A 13,949-nucleotide genomic window follows, 5' to 3' on the forward strand; every position below is an offset into this window, starting at 1 on the left:
TCAACAGTGTGGGAATGTTAAGATTCAAAAGGTATGGTTTGTTGCCTGGCAAGCATCCCAGGCATGTGACATCTGAATGGATTTGAGGGTTAGCCTCAAAATCCAGGCGTCAAAGGCTATTGATAATATTCACTGTGCTGAGTGAATTAAATTATAAAATACTATTTTTTTTGTTCAAATCTTTTGACAGCAGTCACTCGGTAGCAACACTGGACTTCTTCTTCCAGAGTGAAACTGGCTATATTCCCCCTCAGGTTTCTAAGGTTCTAGCCCCTAAGGGGCTGGGGAAGTCTTTCTCTAATGTTATTAGTTTGATTCCCAATTGTGGTATGTTTTCCCCACACACCATGATTAGTGCCCCGGTTCTATTTAACCAGTGAGTATCAATTGGCTTTTACAAAGAGATATTTACTTTATAGGTAAACCATTAACAGAAGTACAGACATTTTGCATGCACATATCTGGGAGCACGTTCACCCCTATGCCACTTCAGTCCATAGGGAGAGTTGCCTCAGATATAATGCAGCCTGCACCTTAACATTTGCCCCCATCAAATCCATTTCCAAGTGTGGCGTTGCTGATGGGCAGGTCAGTGCACATTTCTGCTACTGGCGGCCTGGGGCAAGGAGGTCACGTAATGTAGTGTATTTTTGTTCTTCACCCTCTGGCTTTTGGCAAACCTCAGCATGGACTCCAGCCCCCAGACTTCCCGTGGTTTGCCCATCTGACCTGTTGAAGTTTATGAGGTCATGGCCAAGTTCCTTTGCCTAAAAAAAGAAGAAGGAATATTCACAATAGAGACAGAAGCAGCAATAAGATCATGTGCTCTTGACCTCTGAGTGAGAGATGATCCAAGGCTCCTTCCCAAATGGAGCCCCTCAGCAGGTCAGCCTCCTTGAATGTCAGATAGGCTAGTGGTGGGGGAGAAGCCAGACCGAAAGTAAGACACTCACTTTGGCTGCTTAGTTAGTGCCTTTTGAATGCAACCCGGTTTCAGCTCCATAGCTCACCAAAAAGGCTCCTCTAGACCAGAACCAGTTACAAAATATCTGTACTTGCTCCACATAGGAGTTACATCACCAAGAACCCTTCCTTCCCCCGCCCCCCACCTCCTTACATCTTACAGGAACATTTCCTGCCCCCTGTCACGTCTCATTTGGCTCCAACAGAGTACACAGTCTACTTGGCACTGGCATTTCCCATGTGTGACTCATACCCTTCTCCCATCTCCACAGTCTCTGGTCATCTTCCTCTCCTATTCTGTGACCTGTATACTGTCCAGTCAGATTTATACCATGTCTTCTGCCTTATTCGTCCCATCTTTGCCTCCACTCACTTCCATCTTCCCCACTGTAAAATCCTCAATTAATTAGATTTCTTTTTAGTTCTCAGCCCTTAATAGAAAGGAGAAAATCACAAGACAGGCTCATAACAGATATTTATTACCTAAATCAAGTTTCATGGCACTTTAAAGACTCATCCCAGACTCTTACATTTCAGCAATACAGAGGATTATCATAAGTTGATAATTATTGCTTAGAATAATGAATGACCTTTAAATATTGTTAGGTCTTGGGTCTCAAGGGAAGACTAAACATGGAAAGAATATGCTTACTGAGGCATGAAGAATAATACTTAGTGAGGCATGAAAGTCTAATATCACACATTTGTGTATTTTTTTCTTCCCAGCAACCCTATGACGTAGAGAGTTGAGGTATTGTGTCCATTTACGTGTGATATAGAGACAAAAAGTCCAAGAAGTTAAAGTAATTTGCCCAGGGTCCCACAGCTAATCAATGTCAATTTGAACTCAGAATCAAACTGACCTACAAATCCAACAAGCCCCCTGCTTCTCTAGTAGAAGGTTTATCCTTATGTAACCCAAATCTGGTACATGCACAGACCCTATTAGCTTGCTCCATAGGTGCAATTTTCCCTGTGAAGGAAGTGGGAAGCTCCCATTTGTGGTGATGTCTAAGAGAAGTGCCTTGGAGAGACAGCAGAGTATCTGTAGATTTTCTATAACTGGTTCCAGCCAGCTAGACATGGCCAAGAAGAGACTTCTGGCTTCAGAGGGTTTCTTTCTTTCTTTCTTTTTAAATTAATTTATTTATTTTTAGTTTTCAATATTCATTTCCACAAGATTTTGAGTTCCATATTTTCTCCCCATCTCCCCCCTCCCCTCACCCCAAGAGGGAATGCATTTTGAATACCCCTTCCCCTAATCTGCCCTCCCTTCTATCACATCCCCCTTGTCTTATCCCCTGACCCTTCTATTTTCCTATAGGGCAGGATGGATTTGTACACCTCATTGCCTGTATATCTTATTTCCCAGTTGCATGTAAAAACAGTTTTTAACTTTTGCTTTTAAAGCTTTGGGTTCCAAATTCTCTCCCTTCCTCCCTCCCTACCTATCCTCATTGAGATAGCAAGCAACTGGTATGCTGGTGTAGTCATGCAAAACACTTCCATAGTAGTCATGTTGTGAAAAACTAACTGTATTTCCCTTCATCCTATCCCACCCCCCATTTATTCTATTCTCTCTTTTGACCCTCTTTCTTTTTTTTTTAAATAATATTTCCCCCCAATTACATGTAAAAACAGTTTTTAAAATTTGCTAGTTTTTTTAAGTTTTGGGTTCTAAAATCTATCTTTTCTTCCCTCCCCTCCCCCTCCTTGAGATGATAAACAATCCAATATAGGTTATACATGTGCAATCATGTAAAACATTTCCATATTAGTCATTTTGTGGAAGAAAACTCAAATAAAAAAAGAAAGAAAGGAAGGGAAAAAAGAGAAAAATAATATGCTTTGGTTTGTATTCAAGAACTATAGTTCTTTCTCTTTAGGTGAATAGCATTTTTCATCATGAGTCCTTTGGGATTGTCTTGTCATCATACAGTATTGCTATTATGCAATGTTTTCCTGGTTCTACTCCCTTCATTCTGTATTAGTTCATGTAAGTCTTTCCGGGTTTTTCTGAAACCATCCTGCTCGTCATTTCTTGTAGCACAATAATAGTCTATTACATTCATATACCACAACTTGTTCAGCCATTCCCCAATAGATGGGCATCCTCTCAATTTCCAATTCTTAACTAGCACAAAAAAAGCTGCTTTAAATATTTTTGTACAAATAAAAAATAATAATTTTAAAAATCTCTTTAGGATACAGATATAGTAGTGGTATTGCTGGATTGAAGTGTATGCACAGTTGCATCAAGGGCTTTCAAAAAGGCCTGCTAGGTTCAGTCTTTTTCTTTGCCTCATCAATGTCTACAGCATCTTGTTGACTCTGTTCACGGCATCTGGGAAGAAACCATGTTCTAAGAGAAGAGGCCTTGTGACCTTAATCCTTGAGGCTGTGTGCCCTCCCCCAAAAGAAAATAGGTTTCAGGCCTTGGCCTCTGTTTTTTTTTTTCCCTGTTCTTGGTGAAGTGAGTAGAGTCTCTGAACTTGTGAGTTTTGAAAGGTCTTGACCAAAAATCCAGTGTTCTTTTCACCATACCATGATACAAGAAAGGAAGGAAAGGAAGAAAATTAGTGTGAAGCACCTACTATGTGCTGGACCCTGTGCTAAGAGCTTTTACAAATATTTTCTCATTTGATGTTATTCGCATCAACCCTTTCAGGCTGTGTTGGCTACGATGTCCTTAGATACCTAATTTGGGGAACCAGTCCACAATGTCTAGAATAGGTAAGACACTGATCCCTAGTACAACTTTCTTTAGGATTTCCTTTCTTTGTTTATAATTTTTTAAATTTATTTTTATTCTTAACCCAAAAAAAAAACCCAAATAAAATGGGTATTTCCATATACATAGAAAAAGTGAATTGTAAGTAAAACTTCAATCTCTATTATGCATTACATGCTTTTCTTTTTAAATATATGATAAGCCCAACTTATAGCTTTCAAAGCTGTCCTGCTTATCTTTGCTTCCTTCTGACCTTACTTCTCTGCATTAAAAAATAAATCTATCTCAATGAACCTTTTTTAAAATGTTTTTCTTTTCTTTATAATCATAAAATGTTAAAGCTAAAATGGAACTTTAAGATTATCTAGCCTACACTTCTCATTTTATACATCAGGAACCTGAGGATTATAGTTTTGCCTCTGCTATTAAGGCAACAATCTAGCTAATAAATGAATTATAATTAATAAACAAATAGACGTCCCAGCAATAGAGAAACAGCGAGGCAATTTCTAAAGTCTGATCAGGAGAAGAGGATAGAAGAGGTAGAAAGAGATTTGAAATGGCTGGTGATTTGACCTTCATTGAGATCCTCCCACAAACAACTGTGAGTAGTAGTTTGTGCCCGCATTAGGGCTTTGCCAGGAAACTTCTAATCTCCAGAGTCTATGGTGCAAGCTAACATCATCTCCTGAGAAAAAGCTATAAATAAAACCTCATTCTTGGGCTCGTAGCTTGGTGCACAGGCAGCTTGCCCCATCACTTAACCATGAGAAATTAACCACAAGAGCAGTCAACGCAAACAGCGTAGGACTGATGATCTTGTCTGTGATGAGCGTGGTGAGGGAGATGACTCAGTGACCTCAAAAGAAGATGCTGCGCTTGCAGTTCTGCTGGTGCCCATCGATAACCATGAAATCAAAAGAGAGAGGTTGGTGTGCCTCCTAAAATGGGAGAAATAGTCAGAAGAATATCATTTTTTACTCTCCAGGTTATGAAGAATGCAGTATTCCTTCAAAAAATGAAAGAAGTGATTCAAAAGGAAAACAAAGGGGAACACTCCACCCTAACAAATGTAAGACATTTAAGAATCCTATCATGGGGTATGCAGCTGGAGGATCTGGTTTGGAATCTCAGCTTTGCCACTCATTATCTTTGGACCTTGGGCAGGCTTGCTTAACCTCTGTAGACTCTGGTTTCATCATCTAGAAAATTAAGAGACCTCCACTGTCCCTTGCTGATCTCTAGCTGTGGTCCAGTCCGGTGTGGGGAGATCAGAAGAAGCTGACACATTTGAGGCAGCTAGGTGGTGCAGTGAATAGAGCACCAGCCCTGGAGTCAGGAGAACCTGGGTTCTAATCCAATCTCAGATACATGACATTTACATTAAGTGACCCTGGGCAAGTCACTTAACCCCCTTACCTAGCTCCCCACCCCCAAAAAAAGAGGCTGACACAGAAAATGAAAGCAAGAAGGACCATTGAACAGTGGGAACCAAGTAATGAGGGGGGCCAATGGACCCTCTCAGTGGAAGGCGGCTTCTGGTGTTCCACAGAAGGGTGATATGAGTGCCGAGGTGCCATGAGGTGGCAGCTTGTGCAGTAATGGTAGGGGAAGAAGAAATGAGTGATGGAGACTGGTGACTCCCTTCTTGAGGGGTGCTGAAGAGGTTCTCATCCTGACATAAATTAATGGAAGGACCTGCTATCTCTCTCCCCTTCCCCCAGAATGTGATAGAAATCCTTCTGAGTTTTAAAAAATCTGATGATCAGATTGCTTGCCATCTTGGGAAGAGGAGAGGGGAGGGAGGGAGAAAAAAATTTGAAATTCAAAATCCTATAAAAGGGAATGTTGAAAACTGTCTTTACATGTAATTGGAAAAAATAAAATACTATTAAGTAAAAAATCTAATGATGATTACCCACTCCTACTGATACACATAAGAATAAATAAGAGAGTCCAGTGTCCCTCTCTATGGAGATAATATACTACTGAGACTTATGATGTTAGGGCAGTGGTCCTGAACCTGGTGTAGGCATGTGCTGCTAAATAAATGTTTAACAATCAGCTCTTGGGGGGGGAATTTATAAGTTTTTAAGTTAATCTGTATTATTAACATTTTCTCCATCACTTCTTAAGTCTAGACAATTAGCAAAACCATAAGTTGAGTCCTGTTTTATAGAATTTGTGGATTTCTAAGGTGTAAATGTTTACTCTGAAAATTTAATAATCTGCTTTCTGGAGTATGCTAGCCCCAGTTCGGGCTGTCCCCAGCACACCCCTGAGTTCATGAATAGATTTCATGGGGTCCCACCACTTGGATGGGAAGAAGTTGCATCTTTATTTCCACTAATTTTAGTCTTAACTGATTGAGATTTAGCAAAGTTGTTTAAAGACATTATTTTGAGAAGGGATCTATGACCAGCCAGCCAAAAGGAATCAGGACACACACAAAACCTTCAAGTGCTCTTGCCCTTGGAGGCCTAGGTGATGACATTGTCCTTCGTTCTGGAAGAGGACCCATGATGTCAGCAAGGTGGTTGGTTGAAGGCAGGCTTCTGACGACAAAGTCAGATTTGAGAGGTGAAGACCTGATTTGGATTTCCAAACTACAGCTTAAAAACAGGGAAATCATAGGAACTTGTCCAAGAATAGGGTACTAACAAAGGTTGGTAAATATTTGTCTAGTGTCTCAGAAATCTGATGGAAGATTTTTTACTAGAAAGGAGAAAATTGTCCATGAAGACCTATTAGCCTTTTGTCATAAAGAGTAGCAGGTACAACAAAGAAAAATTTTTAGTAGAAAAGACTGATCAATTCTTCACAGAAGATAATATCCAAGATATGAGTCCCCAATAAAGCCCCTGACCTCAGATGTCTATATACAGATGCACAAGGTACAAGGAATAAATAAATAAATAAAGTTCAGCAGGAGAAACAAAAGCAGTATCAGTGTGGGTACCAGTCTCCACTGGTCTATGAGAATCTTGGGAGCAGGGACTGTTAGGGTTTTTTGCCCTTCTTTTTATCCCCAGCACTTAGCACAGTACCTGGAGCAGAGAAGATGTTTAATAAATACTCATTGGCTGACTGACAGTGGTTCTTAAGTATGATCCCCTTTCAGGAGGACTGTGAGGTGAAGACTATTTAAATAATAATATCGCAATGTTTTAATTTCTAATGTGGTAAATATTGATAAATGTAACCCACATTAACAAAAACTTTGGGAGAGGGCAGTATTCAATAATTTTTAAGAGTCCTGAAACCAAAAAGTTTGAGAATTGCTGGTGTATAGGCCACCTGGACAGAAGGAAGAAATAAGATTAAAAGATAAATCTGGCACAGAGACATGATCTATTAATGATAAAATATTCCATTTGCTTAGACACTGAATCTCTGTCTGTCACACACAGTGTGACTCTAAGCATCTTCATATAACTCCTACCCCCTGTGGTTGGACCCCACCCAGGTAAAGAGCCTCTTATACACCATCCAGAAAGACTCAGATGAGGTATCTGGGTCACATCAATGTTGTGTGGATCCAGTTCAGTTTGATAAGCTTCTTAAGTGTCTATTATGAACAGGACACTGTGTTAGATCCTGGGATCCAGTCCATGATCTTTGACCTGTGTATATGGGTGGGTTTTTCTACTCCAGATCTAAAATTGCATCTCCCTTGGCCCTTGGGGCTCACAGTAATGTCATACTTGGTCCAGAAGCACCTTTTTCTCTGATTATTGTGGAAATCAGGAGGAACCAATGAACCCTGGTATCCAGAATCATGTAGAAGGTGAAGCTGGGAGTTATTTCTGATATATACTGTGTCCCCTGAGAGACAGGACAGAGATTAATTTCAAGTGAGATAATCTATAAAAAGCCCTTTGTAACCATAAAGCACTAGATAGGGTGTCCTTGGAGCAGTGTTCTGCACTAAGACTTGTGGTACATCTTGCATTAATGTTAGCTTTTATAAATAGTATCAATTAGTTTTAGTATTATATTGTTAGAGGACTAGGGAAAGAGATTTGGAAATACTGTCCTAACCTTGGCTTGGGTTCCCAGAATTTTTCACATTCCTTTTTTTGCTCCAAACCTGAGCATCATTTGAAATGTGTAGTGGGAATTCTCTGTCCTGGCATCACCAGTGTGAGGGTGTTGTGCATGGTAGTACAGAGAACACCACCACAAAGCAAGAGAACATGAGGAAAGTATAATATAGGGGAAAGAGCATTGGACTTGGAAGTAGAAAGCCTTCAGGTTCAAATAGTAGCTCTGACACTACCCATGTGAACTTGGGCGGGTCATTTCCCTACTTCCTGGATCTCAGTCTTCTCTTCTTTAAAAAGAGGGGGTTGACTACTACGTCTACTTGCCGAAAAGATCAAAGAAAAGGGAAAAGATGAGCAAAATTATTTATAGTGGCACTTTATCTGGTGGTAAAGAACCAAGAATTAAGAGGGGTCCCCAATAATTGTTGTTGTTAAGTCACTTCAGTTGTGTCTGACTCTTCGTGACCCTATTTGGGGTTTCCATAGCAAAGGTATTGGAATGGTTTTTCATTTCCTTCTCCAGCTCATGAGGAACTGAGGCAAACAAGGTTAAGTGATTTGCCCAGTGTCACACAGCTAGTTAAGTGTCTGAGGCCAGATTTGAACTCAAGTTTTCCTGATTCCAGGCCCACCACCTAGCTGCCTAGGGGGCAAATTTGATGAGATGAAATGTATTTTGTTGCTTTGATGGGTCTTTGATCTCATTAATGTGGGCACCCCTCCTGATAATGCGTATTGTAACCCATGCTTATGCTCTAACTTCCTGGGTGACTCTGGTCCATGCCCATAGAGATTCCACCCAATGTGGTGGGGGCCTTTCTCTAGGTCTCTTGATATTTTGTGGATACTAATGGAGCATCTGAGTTGTCCATCTCCATCCCTCCTCAGTAGATGACCAGCCCACCTGGCTGCTCTCTTGTACTTCACCATCTCTCCTGAAACCCATCTTCCTGAAAGATCGCATGGATTCTGAAACTCACACCTTTTCATTACACCCTCCACCCACCGCCCTACCCCACCCCCACCCGCCCCTAAGGACTCTCTCCTCCTTCTGATTGGAGAGGGTAGAGGGTGGACATTGGAGATCATCTCCTAGATTCTCCATTTAAGGAGGGGGCCCAAGGGAGCCATCCTGTCTTTTCCGAGCTGATGGCCTTTCTCTGGATTTCCTCATGCCCCTTCACTTTTCAGCTTCTTCTTTGTGTATGTTGTCTTGAGGACCAGCACTGTCCTTTGCCTTTCTCTGTATACCCAGTGTTTTGCACAGTGCCTGGCACACACTAGGTGCTTGATAAATATTCGTTGACTAACTGACAGGCTACCTCTTTTTTGCAGTCATACATCTCTCTGATGACTGCTCTTACACTACAGCCCTTGCATAATTTGCACAAGGTCTCATGAGTATATATGTTGCAGCCCACTCACATTCACCATGCATATCTCCATTGTCCTTTGGGAGGTGTTCAACTTTATTTCTTCAGACACTCTAATATTCCATGACTTAGCCATACTGTATCACAAAAAGAATATTATTTTTTTAAAAGACTGACCTTTCTTATAGAAAGAACCTTGGATTCATTTTTAAAAGGCGAAATTTAAGAGGGATTTAAAGTCCTATGCTTATTCTGAAAAACAAATCAACTTCAGAAGACCAGGTTGAAGGAGACATGGCTAGACCACAGTTTGTATGAAAAGATCTGGGAGTTATGGTGGACTAAAAGCTCAGTATGAGTGCAATACAGTAGGCAAAAAAAAGAAAAAATCCAACAGAAACTTAGACAGTTTTAAGAGAGGCATGGTATCCAGAAAAAGGGAGGTGATAGTATACTGTGGCCTGGTAAGACTACATTCAGCTCTGGGTACCACATTCTAAGAAGGATACTGCAAGCTGGAAAAGCATCCAAAGGAAGGTGACTGAGACAATGGAAAGATTAGAGACCATGGCCTCAGAGGACTGGCTGAAGGAGCTGAGAAATTTTAATCTGGAGAAAAGACTTAGAGGAGAATCTGAAGGATCCTTCTGTGGAAGAGGAATTAAGACTTTTTTAGAACACATCTAATTCTGAAAGCAGAACTAAGAGTAATAATGTGGGAGCTACAGAGAAGTAGTTACAGGCTCTACATAAGGGAGAACTCACTAACAATTCATTCAAGCCCTTCAGAGGTGGAATGAGCTGCCTCCAGAGGTCATGGGTTTCTCCCTCACCAGCAGTCTGGTGATAATAGAGTCTAAAGGACCAGTTGTCAAAGATGCTATGGGGAAATTCCTGTTCAGGTCAAGGTTGGAACCACCAGGCAAGAGTCTACAAATCAAATAAACAGATACAATTACTTGGTTAGAGCTGGAAAGGGTTTTAAAGGTTATCTAGTCTGAGTTTTTCATTTTAAATTTAGGGAAGTAAGACCTTGGAAAGGTACAGTGATTTCCCCAAGATTACACTGCTAGACGGTGACAAATGGATGGGACAGTGCAACCCTGACCTGACTTCCTTTTTCTGAGTACTGTCCTCTGCCTACAGCTTACGTTAGTCCAATGGTTCTTAACTTTGGGTCCAGGATAGAGTTCATGGAGGTCTGTGAACTTGGATGGAAAAAATATATATCTGTGTGTCAACAAAATTGGTTTCTTTTGCAATCCTATGTATTTGATTTTATGTATTTCATAACATTTTATAGGAAGAGAGTCTTAGGCTTCACCACACAGTCAAAGGGGTCCATGGTATACATGTGGGTGTATGTGCGCACACGCACACACACACACACACACACACACACAGAGTTAAGAATCTCTGGTTTAGTCATTGATCATAAGATTTAGACCTAGAAGAGCATCATTGAAAGGCTCATGTGAAGTGAGAAAAGTACTAAACATGGAGTCACCAGATGGGAGTTAGAATCCCGGCCCTACCATTTACTATCTGTATAGCCTTTGGCAAATTGCTTAAGACCTGGGCCTTAGTTGCTTCATTTGTAAAATAAGGAGGTTGGACTAGCTGGAGACCTATAAGCTTATTGTGATCAGCATTCTATCAACGAGGGAATTAAAGCTCGGGAAGGTGAATCAATTGGCCCCAAGTTAAAAAGGACAGGATTGGGCTTCAAACCCAGTGCTGTGACTCTAAAACCAGGGCGTTTCTCCTGTGTCCCATGGCCAACATTTCTTTCTTCTGGAAAGACAAACTCAAACTCCCTTTGTATTTTTGCACCTTGGCTTTTTCCATGCAATGCCATGAAGCGCATGTAATTCTTTCTTTTGTCTAAATCTCTTTTATTTCCTCACTAATTATTTCCCACTTTGGGTCATTGACAGTGTCCTTCTATTTCCCAGGCAACTGCTTCATTGTAAGGAGACGGTTATGATAGAATATGTGGGATGTGGCGAGTGAGAGGTGAAAGCTGGCTTGAGCAATATGAAAAGATCACCCTGTTTGCTCTAAACTTCTCCATATATTCCCATCCCGCCCCCATCTTTTCTGTTACATTCTGCTCTTTTCTTGATATCATACCATTCTCTGCCTCTTGTCTTGACTCTTTATATTAGCTTTTCCACGTTGGTAGGTTAGTAAGCAATACTTTTGCTTCGTTTTCCTCTACTTTACTACCTACTGTCAGCTAGGGTTATTGGAAGCCTTGACTACATGGCCTTCATGGAACTGGCTGAACCTTTCCCACTTTGGAAAATTGGAGAAGAGGGGGTGGGGAGGCAGGGGATTGACATGACAACACTTAAGTTCCTGCACATGTAGGAAGGGTCAGAATCTCAGCAGAAACAGGCCAAGAACTGTCTGCCAGATAGTTGAGTGAAAATGGCGTTTGACAAGTCTAATTTTTTCTATCACATGATAGTCTTTCAAATACCACAAGTCTATCCTACTCTCTCTGAGTCTTCTCTTTTCCAGGGAAAACACGTCCAGTTACTGTAAGTGTTCCTGTGATATATGACACAGATTCAAGACCAGTTAGGCAATAGTCAGTAAACATTTGTTAAGTGCCTACTACGTGCTAATGTCTCACCTTTATGATTTCTTTCTTCTTAGCACTGTCCAGCTCTTCAGTGTCTTTCTTAAACTGTGGTTTCCAAAAATGAATGCAGTATGCCAAATGAAGACTGGAAAAGGCATAGTACAGTATGATCATCACTTTCCCTGTTCCTGGAAGCTATGCCACTTAATACAGTCCAAGAATTCTTTTTTAGTTTCTACATCACACTGCTGACTGCTAACTTAAATTGGGTTTACAATGCACTAAAACCTCAGGTTCTTCTACCTGGTACCTGGTAGGCTTGGACATTACAATACATGTAAATACAAATTTGCCAAGCAAACATCATTTTGCAAAGTTTTCAAAGATTATTGTTTGCTTGTTACTTGTAAGGGCCTGTCCCAACCCAAAACAATTAGAAAAGAACAAAATTAAAATTAAACACCTAACAAATGAAAAATGAAAAAAAATTAAAGTAAAAATGAGCTTCCCCTCTCACATAGAAAACTGTGTCCCAAATGTGTTCCAAGAGTATGTGGGGCTCTCTCAAAAGGAATTGGGTACTTGGAATTGACTGCAAGTCCCCCCCACCCCCACTTACTCTCAGGTAAGACATCAAAGTTTGTTGGATGAAAAGTCTTCCCATGGGTCCTTCTGGTACATAGAGCAAACAAAATGTATTTTTTTAATTTTAAAATTTTTATTCTGAACTTAAACACCCCAAAAGAGCATTTTCATACATATAACCAAACGTTAAAAAACAATCATGTGTAAAACTGTGAATATTTTTCATATTCATATTTTAAGTATATAATAAATTCTACATGCTGCTTTCAAAAAAAAAAAAAAAGAAAATGGTGTTTGAAACAGAAATGTGGTCAAAAGTCAAGAATCATAACAGGGTCCAGAATGGGGCTAGTGAGGGATGAGATCTGGAGTTCAGTCCCTAATGGATCAGTAATAATTATAGCTAGCATTTTTGTATAGTGCTTTAAGGTTTGCAAATCTCTTTATTTGTTAACTTATTTAGTCCTCAAAACAATCCTGGGAGGTGCTATTATTAACTCCATTTTACAAGTGAAGCTAATAGCAGTTAAGTGACATGTCTTGGGTCACACAGTAAGAATCTTGACTCCAAGTTCTGAGCTCTATACATTGTACCATCTAGCAGCATTTACTAGAAAACTAAGAGGGTATCAAGCTAAGCAAAGAGTTAACTCCGTCTGCTAGTTGGTCTGTGGACACATGCTTGTTTTTATGCCCATCTCTCCTGTGGTTTGTATATATATATGTTTTGTTTTGTTTTAAAAAAAAACTGTCAGCTTGATAGAGAGGCGATGAACTAAATATTCAAATAAAACACAAAAACACAAAACACAAAATTTTGAACATGGCCAATATGGAAATTAGTTTTCCTTAATTATACATATTTGTTATGAGGATTTTGTTTTTCTTTTTATGGGGAGGAGGAGAAAGTGGGAGGGAAAAAAAGAAATGCTTATTGATTGAAAAAAATTAATTAAATTAATTTTTTAAAATATTAATTAAAATTAATTAAATTAATTAAAAACAAAATACCTGTCAGCTGTAGAATTTGCCATCCTCGTGATTCTGTGTAAAAATGGCCAGATCCATCTGAGATAAGGCAGAAAGGTTAAATTTTCAGCCAGGAACAACTAGGCAAGAGCCAGACACAGGAAGCACGCCCAAGGTTCACAAATACAGAACACCAATGGAGAATCATAGGATACAAGGGGCTAAATAAGCAAATATGATCAACAGTCAGGTAGGAGTCTAAGTAACTGGCATGTGGAAACTGAACAGTCTGTCTTGGCTAGAAGTCCCAGGCAAGCAGGACTGAAAGTCAGACTACGGAACTAGGTCTTCACATAGCCTAAGCTGGTTCCTTGTTGGATCTGTGATGTCATCGATGTGAGTTCTGCCTCCAATGCGAATCCTAAAGGTCACAAACCATCCATATCTTCTCATCTTGTGTGACTTTTACCCCTCTCTTCTAAATCCTCAGTGAAGAATCTACCCAACACATTAGAGACATACCTCTAGACCTATTTACATTTTGTGGGTGTCAGTGCATGCAGTCATTGGATTAAGTCTATCTGTCATCCTCATACAGGATTGTCCCACCTCCTTCAGGCATGCATTTCTGCAATAATTTTGGCAATAGGAGCTGAAATTTCCACATGCCTTTAACATCAGCAAAGTAATTA

General features: G+C 40.1%; 1 long non-coding RNA gene across 1 annotated transcript; it reads right to left on the bottom strand.

Annotated features, from left to right (window-relative positions):
• Positions 1 to 446: 446 nt before the first annotated feature.
• On the bottom strand, positions 447 to 13,560 carry LOC114024582. The gene is made up of 3 exons (XR_003566918.1): positions 13,300 to 13,560; positions 11,755 to 11,848; positions 447 to 767 (listed from the first exon to the last, which is right to left on the bottom strand). It is a non-coding gene; the product is annotated as an uncharacterized LOC114024582 (long non-coding RNA).
• Between the last annotated feature and the right edge of the window lie 389 nt (positions 13,561 to 13,949).

The sequence above is a fragment of the Vombatus ursinus genome, unplaced genomic scaffold, assembly GCF_900497805.2.
Source record: "Vombatus ursinus unplaced genomic scaffold, bare-nosed wombat genome assembly UNPS02014821.1, whole genome shotgun sequence".
Lineage (NCBI taxonomy): Eukaryota > Metazoa > Chordata > Mammalia > Diprotodontia > Vombatidae > Vombatus > Vombatus ursinus.